The 17,409-nt window shown below is 42.9% G+C and overlaps 1 pseudogene; it reads left to right on the top strand.

Moving 5' to 3' along the window:
- Positions 1–13,535, top strand: part of LOC141128264 (proteinase-activated receptor 1-like) — a 33,345-nt pseudogene extending 19,810 nt beyond the window's left edge.
- Positions 13,536–17,409: the final 3,874 nt, after the last annotated feature.

Here is a 17,409-nt window from a genome sequence, read left to right as displayed (position 1 = left end):
GTGGCGATCGATAGATCAAAGCTGCAACCCATTACACAAACACCCCCCACCCCCGTCGCTCAATAGGCCGCAATCTTCTCTAACTGTCACCCCCCGCACGCGCGGGACTCTCGATAGATCCAAACGGCGATCCACTACACAATACACAATGCCCCCCCCCCGCTGCTCGGTAGGCCGTGATCCTCTCTCACTGCTATCCATGGCCTTATCTTACTGCTGTAGAGGTGCGGGGAGGAGGACAAGGTGGAGATGCTCTGCTGAATCCAGGGATGCTAGAAGACACTGCTGCTGCCCCACGGCCAAACAGGAGGCTGGTCCTGAGACCTGTCCTAAGACTCCCGGCCAATTGGGTCTCAGGAAGCTGCTTCCTGATCGGCTGGGAGTAGAAGCAAGAAAACATTAGCGAATATTAATTTGCTAATGTCACACAATTATGTCCTTAAAAAAAAAAAACCTTCATTGAAATCTTTGCGTCCGGCACCCTGCGTAGAAATTAGGGGCCGGGCGCATGGATTGGGGGGGCGGCGCCCCTAATGGATGGGCCACCACTGGTCAAAAGTTACACATATGTGGAGCCTGCTCCTTGGGGGACAAATCAGCCTTAGGGCAGCAGAGAAAGAAATTAAGAGGTCTCCTGAGTGCCACCTGCACCAGGCTGAACTTGCCAAGTATCAAAAAGGAATTAGTAAAAAAAAAAATATTTATTTCTTTCTCTTTTATTTTGTTGTTATTTCAGGTATATAGACAATAGGAGAAAAAAAAAAATTGTTCACATTTTTCTTTTCCTATTGTCTAAATAAAACTAAAAAAAAAACAACAAAAATACCCTCCCAAAAAAGAAAAAAAAAAAAAAAAGGAAAGGAAAGACAAAGATTTTTTTTTTTTTTAATATCCCTTTCCTGGTGCCTCCATGGCAGCATACCTATGACAAGCTCCGCCTTGGCTCCTCCCTCGGGACCAGTGAAAGGATTAGTACACTCCCAGCATTCTCCTTTTTTTACCTCATGGTCAGTGAATGGTGGTCGAACGTCCCTTACCTCTGCAGTCGGCAGCTTCCAGCTGGGTTCAAGCCTCTCCCAGGTGCAGTCCCTATTTTTGGGCAGCTAAATGCGCTGATAAGATAGGGAGTCATACATTCAATCAACGGCTATGGACACCGAATGATGGACTCGGGAGAGCGCCCGCAAGGTAACCCCTGGGAGAGGGCTTCTCCTAGGGGGTTATCTGATATGTGGAGGAGCCGCCGAGGGACCCCAGAAGACGGTGTTCAGGGGCACTCTGTGCAAAACGAGCTGCACAGTGGAGGTAAGTATGACATTTTGTTATTTTTTTTTTTAAATAATCAAAGCTTTACAATCACTTTAACTAGGAGCTCCTATCTGCTTTTATATACTGGCATTTGCTCAAGCCTGCAGCAGAGAAAGCTATATCTATTTTTCACTTAGCCTTAAGCCTCGTACATACGATCAGATTTTCCAACGGGAATTGTGTGTTGACAGACTGTTGGCCTAAAATCCAACCGTGTGTACGCTCAATCGGACAATTGTTGTCGGATTTTCCGTGGACAAATGTTGGATGACAAACACGCATGCTCGGAAGCAAGGACGAGCCGGAAGCGGTCGGTCTTGTAAACTAGTCTTCGTAATGGAGAATTAACATTCGTGACGCGGCAAACTATGAATTCTCGAAATGCAGCGCACAATTCTCTTCTTCTTTATTGGGATAATAATGAAGCTGCTTTGCTGGCGATACTGATGGAGTTTTTGCAAATGTATTTTAAAAGGATTTTATTTTCTAGTGATATCAAGAATAATATTATTATGCTTGTTTTTTGGGTTATTTTTGGTGCAAGTTACCACAGCACCATTATCCCGTAGTTTTTAAGCTCAAAGATACAACTATGTTGGTGTCCCGTGTCAGTTTTACATTTGAAGTAAAACACATATCCAAGTATTATTCTACACAATTTTTTTTATTGTACATTAAAAAAGAAAACAAATAAAATTAGACATGCTATCTGCCAATAGAACTTAACCAAAAAGTGCATTCTATGCATCCAAAAATATAGAAAATATACCAAATCAAATCATTATTCAACCAAAAAATAAAAGTCTCATGCATGTGTCCTGCTTCTTAATATAGGGGGTCAACAATGCTAAGAGTTGGTGAAAGCAGGGGTCCGTCATCCAGAGATAATTCCGAAAATCATCTGGATTATTCTCCTGGAGCTCCCACAGCAAAGGCATATGACATAATTGGTCACGATTAATAAAGCAACCAATTTTTGGTCCAAGAAATTCTCCTCCCCATGTTCCTGGACTAGACTTGGGTCAAAGCAATAACTCCAAGGCCAATAATAAATAACACGTTATCTCCTCCGATTCCGCAACATGTCTGGTTGATGAAAGGCCATTCAGAAGCGAACTGAGAAGAACGAAATGAAAAGCGCAAAAAGCACGAAAAGCGCGAATCAACACTCACCAAACTTCTACTAACATGAAATTAGCAGAAGGAGCCCAAAGGGTGGCGCCTGATCTTGCAGATGATAGCCTCCTTTTATCAAAAGATCCAGCCCAGCAGGTGGAACACAGGTGGATGCTGTGGCCTACACTATCAAGATACGGTTGGATGGTAAATCATCAAACGAGTCATCTTTTCTCCAGTTTAGGCACCTTATTCAACACCGCAAAAGGGATGGTGTCCCTGCCATCTCAGAAAGTGTGGGCGATCATTTAGAAAGTAAGGAGAGTGAGGACATGGTCCTACATAACAGCCTCGAGCTAACTCAACTTAATGGGGATTTTTGTCTTTCTGTATCCAGATGGTCCCATGGACACATAGATACTTCAGGCACTTTTTAGCTAGAATTCCTGAAGCAATGGAGCAAACCATCTATCCCAGTAAAAATCATCCATGTCTTTATGGACCTTGCTTTGTACACTGGTGTGCAGTCGTGTTGGAACAGGAAGGGGCCATCACCAAACTGTTCCCACAAAGTTGGGAGCATGAAATTGTCCAAAATGTCTTGGTATGCTGACGCCTTAAGAGTTTCCTTCACTGGAACTAAGGCGCCAAGCCCAACCCCTGAAAAACAACCCCCACACCATAATCCCCCCTCCACCAAATGATTTGGACCAGAGCACAAAGCAAGGTCCATAAAGACATGGATGAGCGAGTTTGGGGTGGAGGAACCTGACTGGCCTGCACAGAGTCCTGAATTCAACCCGATAGAACCCCTTTGGAAAAAATTAGAGCGAAGATTCAAGCCCACAAATAGAGATTTCTTTTGGTGATATTTGATCACCTCTGTGGTTTTTATTTTTTGCGCTATAAACAAAAAAAAAGATTGACAATTTTTTTTACTTTTTGCTATAAAAAATATCCCCTAAAAAAATATTTAAAAAAAAACAAATTTCTTTCTCAGTTTAGGCCAATATGTATTCTTCTACATATTTTTGGTAAAAAAAAAATGCAATAAGCGTATATTGATTGGTTTGCACAAAAGTTATAGAGTCTAGAAAATAGGGGATAGTTTTATGGCATTTTTATTATTAATTTTTTTTTTTATTAGTAATGGCGGTGATCTTTTTATCATGACTGTGACACTATGGCAGACACATCAGACACTTTTGACACTATTTTGGGACCATTGGCATTTATACAGTGATCAATGCTATAAAAATGCACTGATTACTGTGTAAATGATATTGGCAGGGAAGGGATTAAACACTAGGGGGTGATGAAGGGGTTATGTGTGTCCTAGGGAGTAATTCTAACTGTGGGGGGGGTGGGCTTCAACTCACCTGACAGCGATCCCTGCTCCTGATGACAGGGAGCAGTAGATCTCTGTCATGTCACTACGCAGACGGGGGAAATGCCTTGTTTACATTAGGTATCTCCCCGTTCTGCTGCTCTGCGACATGATCGTGGGACACCGGCGGACATCGAGTCCACGGGACCCGCGTGCACGCGCCCACAATGCCGCGTCTTAAAGGGGACGTGTACGCCCATTTGCGCAGCCGTACCATTGTGCTGACGTATATCGCCATGCACTGGTCGGCAACTGGTTAAGGGGTATAGGGGGCGCACGCCATGGTACTGAGGAGCCAATGCGCGTGCCCGGCACACATGATCGCTCATGACAGAGCCAGAGCGAGGATCTGTGTGTGAAAAACACACAAATTCATGTTCTGACAGGGGAGAGGAGACAGATTGTGTGTTCCTAGTATATAGGAACACCGATCAGACTCCTCCCCCAGGCATTTAACCCCTTCCCTGTCAGTGGCTATTTTTAGCTCTGATCGCTGTGTAAATGTCAATGGTCCCAAAAAAGCGTCAAAAGTGTCCGATCTGTCTGCCGCAATGTCACAGTCCCAATAAAAATCGCAGATCGCAGCCATTACTAGTAAAAAAATAATAATAATAATTTAAAAAATGCCATAAATCTATCCCCTATTTTGTAAACGTTGTAACTTTTGGGATTTTTTTCTTTACCAAGAATACGTAGATTACATATCAGCCTAAACTGAGGAAAAAGTAAGTTTTTAAAAAAAAAATTGGGGATTTTTATTATAGCAAAAAGTAAAAAATATTGTGTTTTTTTTTTCAAAATTGTCATTTTTTTTGTATATAGCGCAAAAAATAAAAACCGCAGAGGTGATCAAATACCACCAAAAGAAAGCTCTATTTGTGGGGAAAAAAGGAAGTAAATTTTGTTTGAGTACTTCGTCGCACGACCGCGCAATTGTCAGTTAAAGCGACGCAGTGCTGTATTGCAAAAAATAACACTATTCAAAAACTCACGCTAAGGTACTAAATAAAAATAAATCCAAAACTGGAAATGTGCTATAACCTGAATGAGTTAGAAAAATGTGAAACAGCGCTGGCAGCATGTGTTAATCTATACAATTCATAGGTTGGTGCCATATGAATCAATATGCTTGTGCCATACAAAATGCAAAAAAAAAAAAAAAATATATATATATATATATATATATATATATATATATATATATATATACATATATATATATATATAATATACACAAATCTGTAAAGTGCTTGGTCCTCATATAGCAATGCAATAAAGTGCAACGGTGCGCCAATCTTGCCAAGTGTGAGGTGCCACACTCCCTCTTCGGTGACCCCACTCACCAGAAACAATGGACCCTCAGCTTTGCAGTCTGGGGTCAAAAAGGCTGTGATCTATTAATCCGGGATGTGTAGAATGGTTGCTCAAGCATTCTTCCAAGGGGGGTGTGTCCGCCGCTGTAGGGAATGCGTTCCACGGAGGCGGACATTGCGTCAATGGTTAACGTGAACCGGAAGTGCATCTACGCGTTTCGCCCCTCCACCAGGGTGTCATCAAAGGACATCACTTTTGGTTCCTTGCAACCAATTTATAACCGAAGGGAGATCACTCCTCCCTCTAAGGAGAAGGAAGAGACCAATTACGATCAGTGTAAACAAACACCAACTTCCTCCTCTATGACATCATTTCCTGTTGCCAGATATATAAAAATATAATTGATTAATTTTTTCTGTTATGAGAAAAAATATTATAGACAGAAAAGGGGTGTAGCCATGGGGGCTAAATATGCCCCATCAGTGGCAAACCTCTTTATGAGTCGGTGGGAGAAGGAAGCCATTTATGATAGAAATATACCAGCGCTCAGATTCTACAAGAGATACATAGACGATATTGTGATAGTATGGGCAGGATCGCAGGAATCGTTCTGTAGCTTTCTCGAGGAAATGGGAAATAACTCCTATGGTATCTCCTTCTCAGAAACTTATAGTCATCAAATGGGGAATTTCCTGAATCTCACCATATATAAACAAAATTGAAAACTACTAACTAGGACTTTCTTGAAGGATGTTGATAGAAATGGCTACATCCCAATAGGTAGTTGCCATCACCCTAGGTGGCTAGGTGGCATTCCTAAAACGGAGATGCTAAGGGTAAGAAGGAATTGCAACAAAAAAGAAGATTATGATATAGAAGCAGAATTGATTTTGGAACGATTTCAGGAAAAAGGGATAACATAAAAGATCTAAAAAGAACTAAGGCAACCATTGGAGAGATGAATGTCAGAAACCATGAATAAGGCTGAGAAAGAAGTACAGTTAAATCACACTTGTTTAATAATAAAAGTAAAAAGAACAAACATAGATCAAAACATAGCCAAAGTTCAGTAACCGGAACGGATAGTCAGCCAAGCCAGAAGTCAGGGATCAATGTACTGGAACAAGCAGGATCTGGAGCCAGAAGGGATGTCAGCAAAGCAAGTCTTGAACAGGATCACAGGAGAACGTTTCTGTGATGTTGACCAAGGTGAAGGCAGAGATCATCTGGACTGGACGGCTTAAGTAGGCAGGACTGACGAGCAGGATATCATCAACAGCTAAGTAACTGTGGAGAGAGATAGGAGCTGGTAATTACCCGACAGCTGAGTGGCCAGCTCAGAGAAGGAACGGCCCAGCCCTGGCAATGAATAGGGAATGTTTGTTTCAAAATAAAGTCAAAAAGAAGAAATATTACGGTGTGGCTTTTCTGACTGGCTATAATCGTCAGTATAGACAGTTTGAAAAGATAATTAGAGAACCCTGGCCCCTGTTATTGGAAGATAGAGAGCTTAAAAGTATCTTGTCTGTACAACCTCGGTTTATTTATACTAAACCGCCGACACTTAGGTTAATATTGGCCAGGGGCGGACTGACAACTCATGGGGCCCCCGGGCAATAGGAGATTATGGGGCCCCCAGGCAATCAGAGATTATGGGGCCACATAGTACACACACACAGTATACACATACATGTACACACAGTATACACAGACATGTTTCTATTGGCTGTCCCTGGTCCATACTGTCTATTGGCTGTCCCTGGTCTATACTGTCCCTGGTTTTACTGAGGCTGGCAACCCTGATGGGGCCCCCTAGTGGCCCAGGGCCCTCGGGCAGTGCCCGAGTGGCTCAATGGTCAGTCCGCCCCTGATATTGGCACATAATGTCATCAATCTCCCTAAGAAGCTATTCACCTTTTTAGATCAAACAGTTTTTTTCAGTTATGGTAAATGTATGATGTGTAAGACTTCCAAACATAGGAAAATGAAAACTACCCACTTTAGCTCCTACTCCCAGGGTAGGTTGTTTGAAATAAAAAAAAAATGTATAACTTGTGGGACCACACATGTCACCTACCTTTTGTCCTGTCCTTGTGGTCTCCAGTATGTGGGGAGGACCACAAGGAAATTGGGGATAAGGCTCAGGGAGCATGTTAACAGAATCAAAAAGGGTTATAAGCATCATCGTCTGTCCAAACATTTTAGATTGTTTCACAATAGGGATCCCAGAGGCCTCACATTCTGTGGGATGGATAGAGTGGAGGAGCATTGGAAAGGATCCAATCTCAAGAGAGCTATCTCACAGAATGAGAACCAATGGATCCATAGGCTTCGCACTTTGAGTCCTCATGGCCTCAACATTGAGCTGGATCTCAATTGATTTCTGTCCAATTGGTAATAACATTTTAGGGGGTGTTATTTCTTGTATTTATATATTTTTCATTTTATTTTATATTTATTTTTCTTTCTTTTTTTTCACTTCATTTTTTTATTTTTTTCAATGTAATTCGTTTTATAATCATGTATTGGGAATCTTTTGTGATGTCTATAGTATTATATGATCCATTGTAGTATGATAGCCAAATGGTATGTTTGCTAATATGGCTTCTGTTTATATTTAAAGATTTTTTTATATATCTGGCAACACGAAATGATGTCATAGAGGAGGAAGTTGGTGTTTGTTTACACTGATCGTAATTGGTCTCTTCCTTCTCCCTAGAAGAAAGAGTGATCTCCCCTTTGGGTATAAATTGATTGCAAGGAACTGGAAGTGATGTCCTTTGATGATGCCCTGGAGGAGGGGCGAAACGCGTTGACACACTTCCGGTTCACGTTAACCATTGACGCAATTTCCACCTCCGTGGAACGCACGCCATACAGCGGCGGACACGGATGTTTTTGCTGATGCCTGTTTTTGCCAGATATCCTGTAAGTGGTGCCTAGTTTGCACTCTACATTTTATTTTAGCGGTATTTCACTATGAGCTTTCTCTTGGTTTCCCCATCTATGGAGTGTGGCGTATCTTTTCTGTTGTAAAGCAACCCCCTTGGAAGAGTGTTTGAGCAACCATCCCACACATCCCAGATCAATAGATCACAGCCTTTTTGACCCCAGACTGCAAAGCTGAGGGTCCATTGTTTCTGGTGAGTGGGGTCACCGAAGGGGGAGTGTGGCAACTCACACTTTGCAAGATTGGAGCACCGTTGCACTTTATTCCATTACTATATGAGGACCAAGCACTTTACAGATTTATGTATATTATATATAGATTTTTTCGCATTTTGTATGGCACAAGCATATTGATTTATATGGCACCAACCACTATGAATTGTTTAGATTAACATATGCTGCCAGCACAGTTTCATATTTTTTGTAACGCAAAAAATGGCGCGGTCAGGAAGGGGGTAAATCCTTCCGGGGCTGAAGTGGTTAAAGTCAATTGAAGGCTTTTGGTGTCTGTCGGATGTTCTAAGAAGATTCGTCGAAGCAGCTAAACTGTACGACGCCGCGATCGCACATTTCGGGTTGAATGCTCCACCCATTATATTCTAATGTTGTTTGACTAGTAATAATTATAATTATTATTACTATTCATACAACATTAGAATTCTTCTATAGCCTATGGGCGGAGCATTTCACCGTAAATGTCCGCTCGCGGCGATCGTATGTTTTTAGCTGCCTCGTCGAATCTCCATGCCGAACAATATTATACATATTTTTGATCGTATCGAATGGTACGATACTTGTTTGTTTCTGTTCATGTCGAAACAGTCTCTACCCCAACAGCCAATGGAATTGCATTGTATCAAAATTAAAGCATATAACCTCCTTCCTGTTCGCTTTGCGCTCCTAGCGGTTCTGATTCACATCCAACGGTGGCTTTAGGTTAGGCACATTCGACCGCAGGTTCGATAGACACAGATTGCTATCGTCACCGTCATGTCGAATCTTCTATCTATCTATAACGAACTTTTGTCGCAACAATACAAAAATATAATGAATACAAAAGAAAGCATTTTTTTTTATTTCGGATCGTTCGGATTTCGGATTCTGCACGTTCGTTATCGCTTTGTTAAAACGAACACAAAAATCCACGAAACTTCGGGCGAAAATGCATTCGCATTTCGATAACGAATGCACATATCTACGAAACAGTGGAATGTCAAATACATATCTACTGACACTATGTAAGTGATCTAAAATGTGTTCTACAATGGATAAGACAAGCCTTAAGAAACTCGAAAAACCCCACAATATAAACAAAACAAGTGAATGATAAGATCAAAAAGAACTTGCTACATGAAAGTCCAGGTATTGGAACAATTGTATCCAACAGAAAAAGAATGAATGAGAAAAAAATAATAAACAATGTTCCACACATGTGTTATTGTAAGACAGGGGTCGGCAGCCTACGGCCCGCTGCCGCTAAAGGTCCGGCCCATCAGCGCACGTGATGAATTCACATGCACCCAGCTCGTGGACATTTTAACCCCTTCACGCCGACCGTACGCAAATATTCGGCCTCAACTTGAAGTGATTGTACCGGGGTGATTCATGCAGCTACACACATCACCCTGGTACTGTTTTTTAGAGCCGGAAGTTGGCTCTCTTGGGATAACAACTGATGCGGCTAAGAAGCCACTCGGCTGTTATCCCAAGCAGCAGAAGGGAATGCCCCTCGCCCGGGATTCCGGTCCCACTGGGATGCCCAAGCGATCAGCCGACGCGTCTGCAGGCTGGTCGAAGACCCGAACGAAGCCGAAATCGGCTTCAATCAGGGCTCGAATTTGGGAACCCGGGAGCGATATCATGACATCACTTCCGGTTTAGGGACGACTTAAAGGCGCCAAATTTTAAAAAATGACAGCATTCAAAAGAGCCAAACTTGGCGTTTTGAGTGCTTTTAATTGCAAAGGAGGGATTTGGGGTCTTATAGACCAACAATCCCTCCATAAAGAGTACCTGTCACTGCCTATTACTTTCACAAGGGATGTTTATATTCCTTCTGACAGAATTAAAAGTGATCAGAAATGTTTCAAAGGGACAGTGTGAAAATAAAAAAAATAAAATAAATAAGATGATTTTTTTAAAGCACCCCATCACATCATATTATTGCACCTGCATATAACACAGCTGGGGGGCTGTGTAATATGCAGGAGGGACTGTGTGATGTGCAGGGGGGGCTGTGTAATATGTAGGGGGGCTGTGTACTGTAAAGGGGTCCAGAGGTGCAGGGGGCTGTGGGATGTAAAGGGGTCCAGAGGTGCAGGGGGCTGTGGGATGTAAAGGGGTCCAGAGGTGCAGGGGGCTGTGTGATGTAAAGGGGTCCAGAGGTGCAGGGGGCTGTGTGATGTAAAGGGGTCCAGAGGTGCAGGGGGCTGTGTGATGTAAAGGGGGCCAGAGGTGTGGGGGCTGTGTAATGTTATCTTCATTTATTAGCAGGTAAAGGCTGCCCTCCATGCATTCACATACATTGAATCCGGCCCTTAAGTGGAAAAAGGTTGCTGACCCCTGTCATGAGAGATAAAAAAAAGTAGAAAAAGAAAAATAGAAGTGAGTCCAGCTTCCCACATGCAGTTCCAGCCGAATGATCATAATAAATCAATTGATTTCACATGAAAAGAGTATCACCTCTATGCTGTGTGTGTATATGGTGAGCAGCATATGCATTTGTGTGAATCCTCCTTTGTAGTCAAATGGTCATCCAGCTTCAGTAAACAAAATCAGTCTTGTGTATCTCCTTACTCTCGTTAGTCACATCAGAGAATATGTAAAGCAATAGAAGAGGCTCATAGTGCATTAATGTATAAAAATAACTGGTTTATCGAATAAAAATGCACTTACTTCCAAGACGTATGGGTGTAAGTGGATTTGTATTCAATAAACCAGTTTTGTATACATTAATGCACTATGAGCCTCTTCTATTGCTTTAATGTTTACTCTGCTTGTCTCTAATTTACATAATCTTTATTTCATTGTTAGTTCTCTGTTCTTCCTCTTCCTGTAGGAAGTATGTATTTTCCATGTTCCTTCCACTTGTGTAAGTAAAGGTATTTTCCTTCAAAAGGGGCAGATTTTGCAACAGGGTTCACCACTTAAAACCAATGTATGGGCAGTCTTCTCCATTGACCACCAATGTAAGGAAGGACTTCTTCATTAACCACCAATGTAAGGGAGCCTTTCTCTACTAGTCACCAATGTATGGGGTCCTTCTCCAAGGGCCACCAATGTAAAAGGTCCTTCTACACTTGTAGACAGGTGCAGTCTCTTTTTTCTCTCGCTGAGGAAGAGGAATTTTCTCGAAACGTGCTAGGCAGCCTATGCCTCCACAGAGGTAGTCCCATGTGATGTGGACAGTTTTACTGACTTATGTGGAGGACCAATAAGACATGCTTTTATCAAATCTTTGTTTGTGAGTGTGATACCTACCTTTGTATTCAAATAAATATCTTTGAGGATAATGTGCTAGGTCCACGCACCTTCTGTTTCTTTTCATGTTGCAGTCTCTTTTTCTCCACTGCAGGTGTCTCAACCACAGCAGGATTGCAGGAGAAGAGGAAGTTAAACTGCTCCTCTATGGTTTCCTGGGTCACTTTGGAAGTGATCCAGTTGGATGCTGCTTCCCCTTGACTCTGGTGGCCATCTCGGGTCAGGCAGAGTCTATTTTAGACTGTAGGTCCTGGGTTTGGCACACATTATTGCAAGTGGACAGGTCAGGAACAGATCTCCCGTCCGTCACTGAAGAAGACTAGTGGTAGGAAGAGGTTCATGATGAGTAGGGACAGGCTAGGGATACACCTTCCTTCTTGGAATCCTCCCACTTGGTTGCAAACTGTGCAGGCCGATTCCACCTTCTTGGACGGACGCTGTCAGCATGTTGAGGAACCTCTCATTTGTAATTTCTGCTTTGGCCAACTATGCTGTGAGTATTCCCAGTTGGGCGTCTTCCCACTGGGCTTTTTGTATCATTGAACCTTCTTTTTAATATAAGTTGTGCTTCTTGCAACCGGACTCTGTCTTCACTGCTGTTGCACACCGCTGCACCCACCCACACACTGACCATCAATTTAAGGAATCCCTTACTCCATTAACCACCAATTTAAAGGGCTCCCTCTGCACTGACAACCAAAATAAAGGGGCATTTCTCCACTGACTATCAGTGTAAGGGGACCTTTTCAATGAAGTCTATCCTCCACACAGCATCTATATACAGTTCATGACAATGTTGCAGATACGTGTGTTCTTACAATAGATAATGACTTGTATTGCCACTTGCCTATAAATCCTGTATCTTAGCTATTCCAATGCTTTGTCACGTTTGAGATTTCCACTGTAAATAATAGGACCATATTCAGTCAGTTCAGTAAAATTCTTGTTGTCATTTTCTTTTTTTTTTTTAGATTCTAGAACTGATGATGAAAACAACTGGACCTCCATGCCAGATGAAGTTTTACCTTATCTCCGCAGTCCCTGGTTGACCAAATTTACACCTTCGGTTTATATGGTCGTGTTCCTCCTATCGCTGCCTTTGAACATAACAGCAATTATGATATTCCTGTTCAGAATTCAAGTGAAGACACCAGCAGTGGTGTTCATGTTGAACTTGGCTATGGCTGATGTCCTCTTGGGGATCTTGATGCCTTTGGAAATAATTTACCGATTCTCAGGAAACAATTGGGTGATCGGAGAAGGAATGTGCCGCTTTGTCACGGTTGCATTTTACTGCAACATGTACTGCTCCATCCTGCTCATGACCAGTATCAGCGTGGACCGGTTCCTGGCTGTGGTCTATCCCATGAAGTCCCTCTTATGGCGCACAGTGAGCAGAGCCTGGCATGTTTGTCTTTTCATCTGGATGGTTTCCATTGCCGGCACTGTACCGCTTTTTAAAAACAAACTAACTGTTCACATCGACCAACTAAATATCACAGTTTGCTATGACTTGCTGGGAAGTAACAACGTTGGGAGCTTTTACTTTCATTATTTCACTGCTTATATTTCAATTTTCTTTTTCTTGCCTTTTATTATTACAACTTTCTGTTACGCTGCAACCATCCGAAGTCTGAGCTCACTGAAAATTGAAAGCACCTTTAAAAAGTCCAGATCCGTGTTCCTTTGCATCACGGTACTTTTTGAATTTATTATTTGCTTTGCCCCCACCAACATCATCTTTTTACTTTATAATCTGAACATCGATAAGCCATTTAGATTGTATTTTGCCTACATGATCTCTTTTACTATTAGCAGCATTAGCTGTTGTCTTGACCCTGTTATCTATTATTACGGGTCTTCAAAGTGTATAAAGTACATATACAGCTTGATGTGTTGTGGCAAAACCAAAGATGACTATAAATAGACAGTTAACTCCTCAAGAACTACAGGTGAGAAGACCTCTGCCCGTACTCTGTAGAGCTGGGACCTCATTCTGTTTCTTGTACAGTACATCTTGTCCAACAGACAAAACTGGCCAAACATTAGGATCTAGCTCTTTATGGACATCCTAAGGAATGACTCTGGTACTCTAGGCATAAGCAAATTTAACATCCAATTAACGACAAAAAAACTAGGACATTTCGGTATAATTTGCTATTTCAGCAAAATGCATCGGTACCCCGCCCCATTAATTGCATGGAGAAATGAAGGAGCTAGTGGTTGGAACAGGTTTTAAGTGGCTACAGAAATTCCTTGCACTACTTTGGACCCAAAGAATGGTCCCTCGTTAGCTGAGAACCTGACATTAGATATTGAGGCACAGAAATGGATTTGACAAGGCAAGTATTTCTTTCTACACGTACATTGAGTGCACTTTGAAAGGAATAGATTGACATGGCTTTGTTAATTAACAAAGCCATTTGATGATGTCAACTTCTTTTGAAGCTCATTTTGCCTGAGTAGTCCGCATATATTTCCAGTTTTACATCTTTGTCCTCTTCAGCTGACTGACGCATCCAAGTTCAGGCAGCCCAGTGCCTGATGATGCAGTATCTCTACCTCCCCCCCACAGAGTTGAATTCCAGCAGCCTCCTGGGATGTGTGACCGGGGTTCCCAGGGAGAAATTGTCCTAGATACAACTTCCACAAGGCAAATACAATGAAGGCAAGGGGCGTAGGTGCAGGGGTCGCAGAGGATGCCATTGCGACCCAGCCCCATGCTCCAGGGGGCCCGTGTGCCCCCCCCCTGTACACCTGGATAGGAGGACAGGGGGGTGGAATCATGTAGAGGAACCAATCCTCCTATGTCGTTTCTGAATGCCCGCTTCTCCTCCTCTCCCTCCTGAAGACATTTAGCAGCTGCAGGAGGGAAATGGAGGGCAGCGGTTTGTCTACATGCCACTCCTGCTGCCTCCCTTTCCCTGTCCTGCTGTCCTAGGCTCCTGTGTGCTTCCCTGGCAACCCTTGCCCCCCCCCCCCCGCAGTGCTGCCGTGTTTTCCCCTCCCACCTCACAACGGCTCCTCCCGCTGGGGGATCTTTGAGGATGGAGGGTGGGGAAAGGGCTGGTAAATGTGCATAGGCGTGCACAGGGGGTGTGCCTGGGCACACCCTAATCACCCTGTGTGGCACAGATTCTCCCTGCTGATATTTCACCAAAGCCCCCCAGTGGGGCTCCCAATTTTTTTTTTTTAATTAATAAAAAAGTTAAATAAAAATTAAAAAAACACTGACACCATCCACTGCCCTACTGACAAGTCCAATGCTCTACTAACACCGTCCATGTTTTAAATAATTTGGGGCGCACACCCTAATGCAATAGGCTGCGCGCACCTATGTAAATGTGTCATCTACCGGCCCCTCAAAAATGAGACATCAGGGGTTTAGACCCCTGATATTCACCAAAGCCCCCCCCCCCCCCCCACTAAAAAATATGAAAAAAAAAATATAAAAAAGAAAATTGTAAAAAAAAAAAAAAAAATAGTAAAAGAAACCAACAACAATAAAGAACTATTGACACCAGTGGCGGAACTACCAGCATCTCAAAGGTTGCACTTGTGACTGGGTTCTGGCATTCTGCCACCCTGGAGGACCCCTGGATGGAAGGAAGGTGGCCCACTGTGGGGCCGTAATAAAGGGTCCCAATATGTGACGAATGCAGGTGTCACATTCCTGCCCTCCTCGCTAACTCACGACGAAGGACCGGACAACCTCAAACCACGCTGTCACTTACGTAACAATGCCACTCTCAGCTGCGCCCAGCACAAAAATTTTCCAGCTTGTGGGTCCACAACCTAGATGCCAGCAGCCTGAAAACGATTGTTACTGGGCTAATTATGCAATTAACCCTTTAACTACCACCACCGCCGTTTTAAAAGACCGAGCCGGGGGGAGACTCGTAATTTTAGCAAAACCAATTATGATTTTAGAATAAGCGTCTGCAACACACACTGCCACCACAGACAGGTCTGCTCAGAGGCCTTACTCTACAACAGTAGAGCTCTTCAAGAGGCAGGTTTGTTTAAAGCTTGCATTAAGAGCTTTAGAGACAAGGTTAACACTTTTCAACATAAGGGTTTAATATGAAAAGTTGGTGCAAATAAAATATTCACAAAAAAAGATGTTTCAAAGAGATAAAGACAATATACAAGCACAAAGAAATAAGGTAGAATTGGGGAGGAAGAATACTTGCAATTAATGTCTGAGTGTTGACCAGAGTTCGATCGATGAGCTGGGTAATCGGCTCTCAAACTTGGCAGATGTGCCTGCTTGGATGGTAAATTGGCAGGGGTTGCACAGGCAGGGATTGCATTGGCAACTATCATTTTGGAGAAAGTATTCATATTGGATTAAGTATTACACTAAAAAAACTCTTCTCTATCCCTTCACAGGTAATCTATGCTGCCTTCAAATTCTTTACCTCTGTCCATAACACTGTGATGTTTGTTTTTGTGTTCTTATTGTCCATATCTAAATTATGAACTGGTTTTATCTTTATAGCCATGATCCCCTGCTCTCTTGTTGTATCTTGTAGTCTGTCTTTGGTGTGGGAAGTTCGTTCTGTCAGCCATGTGTTCCTCCTATGCAATCCTGGCTGATTAATTGGCAATAATACCCCCACCCAACTGAGTAAATTTAGGCCTTCTCTAGGGGATGCCCAAGCAGGGATTGCTTTGGCAACTATCACTTTGGATAAAGTATTCATATTGGATTCATATTCATAATACTTAAGTATTACACTACTGCAACACACTAAACAGACTACAGGTGTCCTGATTTCCCATAGAACAGTGATGGCGAACCTTGGCACTCCAGATGTTTTGAAACTACATTTCCCATGATGCTCAACTACACTGCAGAGTGCATGAGCATCATGGGAAATGTAGTTCCAAAACATCTGGGGTGCCAAGGTTCGCCATCACTGCCATAGAACATCTCTCATCTGGTCTGCTTCTCAATCTCACCACTCTGTATAATGCACTCCCTAATTTTCCTTCTCACAGTTGCATCCTCTCTCCTTAAACTTTCTCTCCTTCACCCCTTTTCTCCACCCCACAGCTTATATGCATCACCCTCACTCCTGTCTTCACCGTATTACTGCACTAATCAGCTCCTGCTAATTTTGAACCCACATACCAATAAAATCTCCAGGACACTGAGAAGTGTCCCCCCACATAAGTCACACTCCCATATCACCTCTCTCACCCTTCTGCTTCTCCTAATGTCTGGAGATATTTCTCCAAATCCTGGACCGCCATCATATACCTTTGGCCAACTTACCCAGCACCCCCTATCCTCTGACAGAAGCCGCAATCTACACAATCTAATTTCTATTCCTCTTCTGCCTAGAACCAGCCTTCCCTTTTCCTGTACCCTTTGGAATGCCCGCTCAGTTTGCAACAAACTTACCACCGTCCATGACTTATTTATCACAAACAAACTCCTTCAACCTACTTCCAATTACGGAGACATGGCTTCAAGAATGTGACTTTACTTCTCCTGCTGCCCTCTCCCATGGTGGCCTCCAGTGGACTTACTCTCCCAGGCCTAGTGGACGGAAAGGAGGTGGTGTTGGAATCCTCCTATCCCCTCAAAGCACTTTTCAGGTTCTTCATCCACCCCCTTCTCTGTCCCTCTCCTCATTTGAAGCTCACTGTATTCGTCTATTTTCCCCAGTTTCATTGAGAATTGCTGTGATCTATTGGTCTCCTGGACTGGTATCAAGCTTCCTTGAGGACTTCTCTGCCTGCCTACCTTACTTTATCTCTTCTGAAAGCCCAGCAATCATTCTTGGTGACTTCAACATCCCTGTTAATCTTAACACTCCCGTTACTTCTAGATTTCTGAACCTAAC

Source organism: Aquarana catesbeiana, linkage group LG01 (genome assembly GCF_042186555.1).
Source record: "Aquarana catesbeiana isolate 2022-GZ linkage group LG01, ASM4218655v1, whole genome shotgun sequence".
NCBI lineage: Eukaryota > Metazoa > Chordata > Amphibia > Anura > Ranidae > Aquarana > Aquarana catesbeiana.
This window is presented reverse-complemented; position numbering and strand designations above follow the sequence as displayed.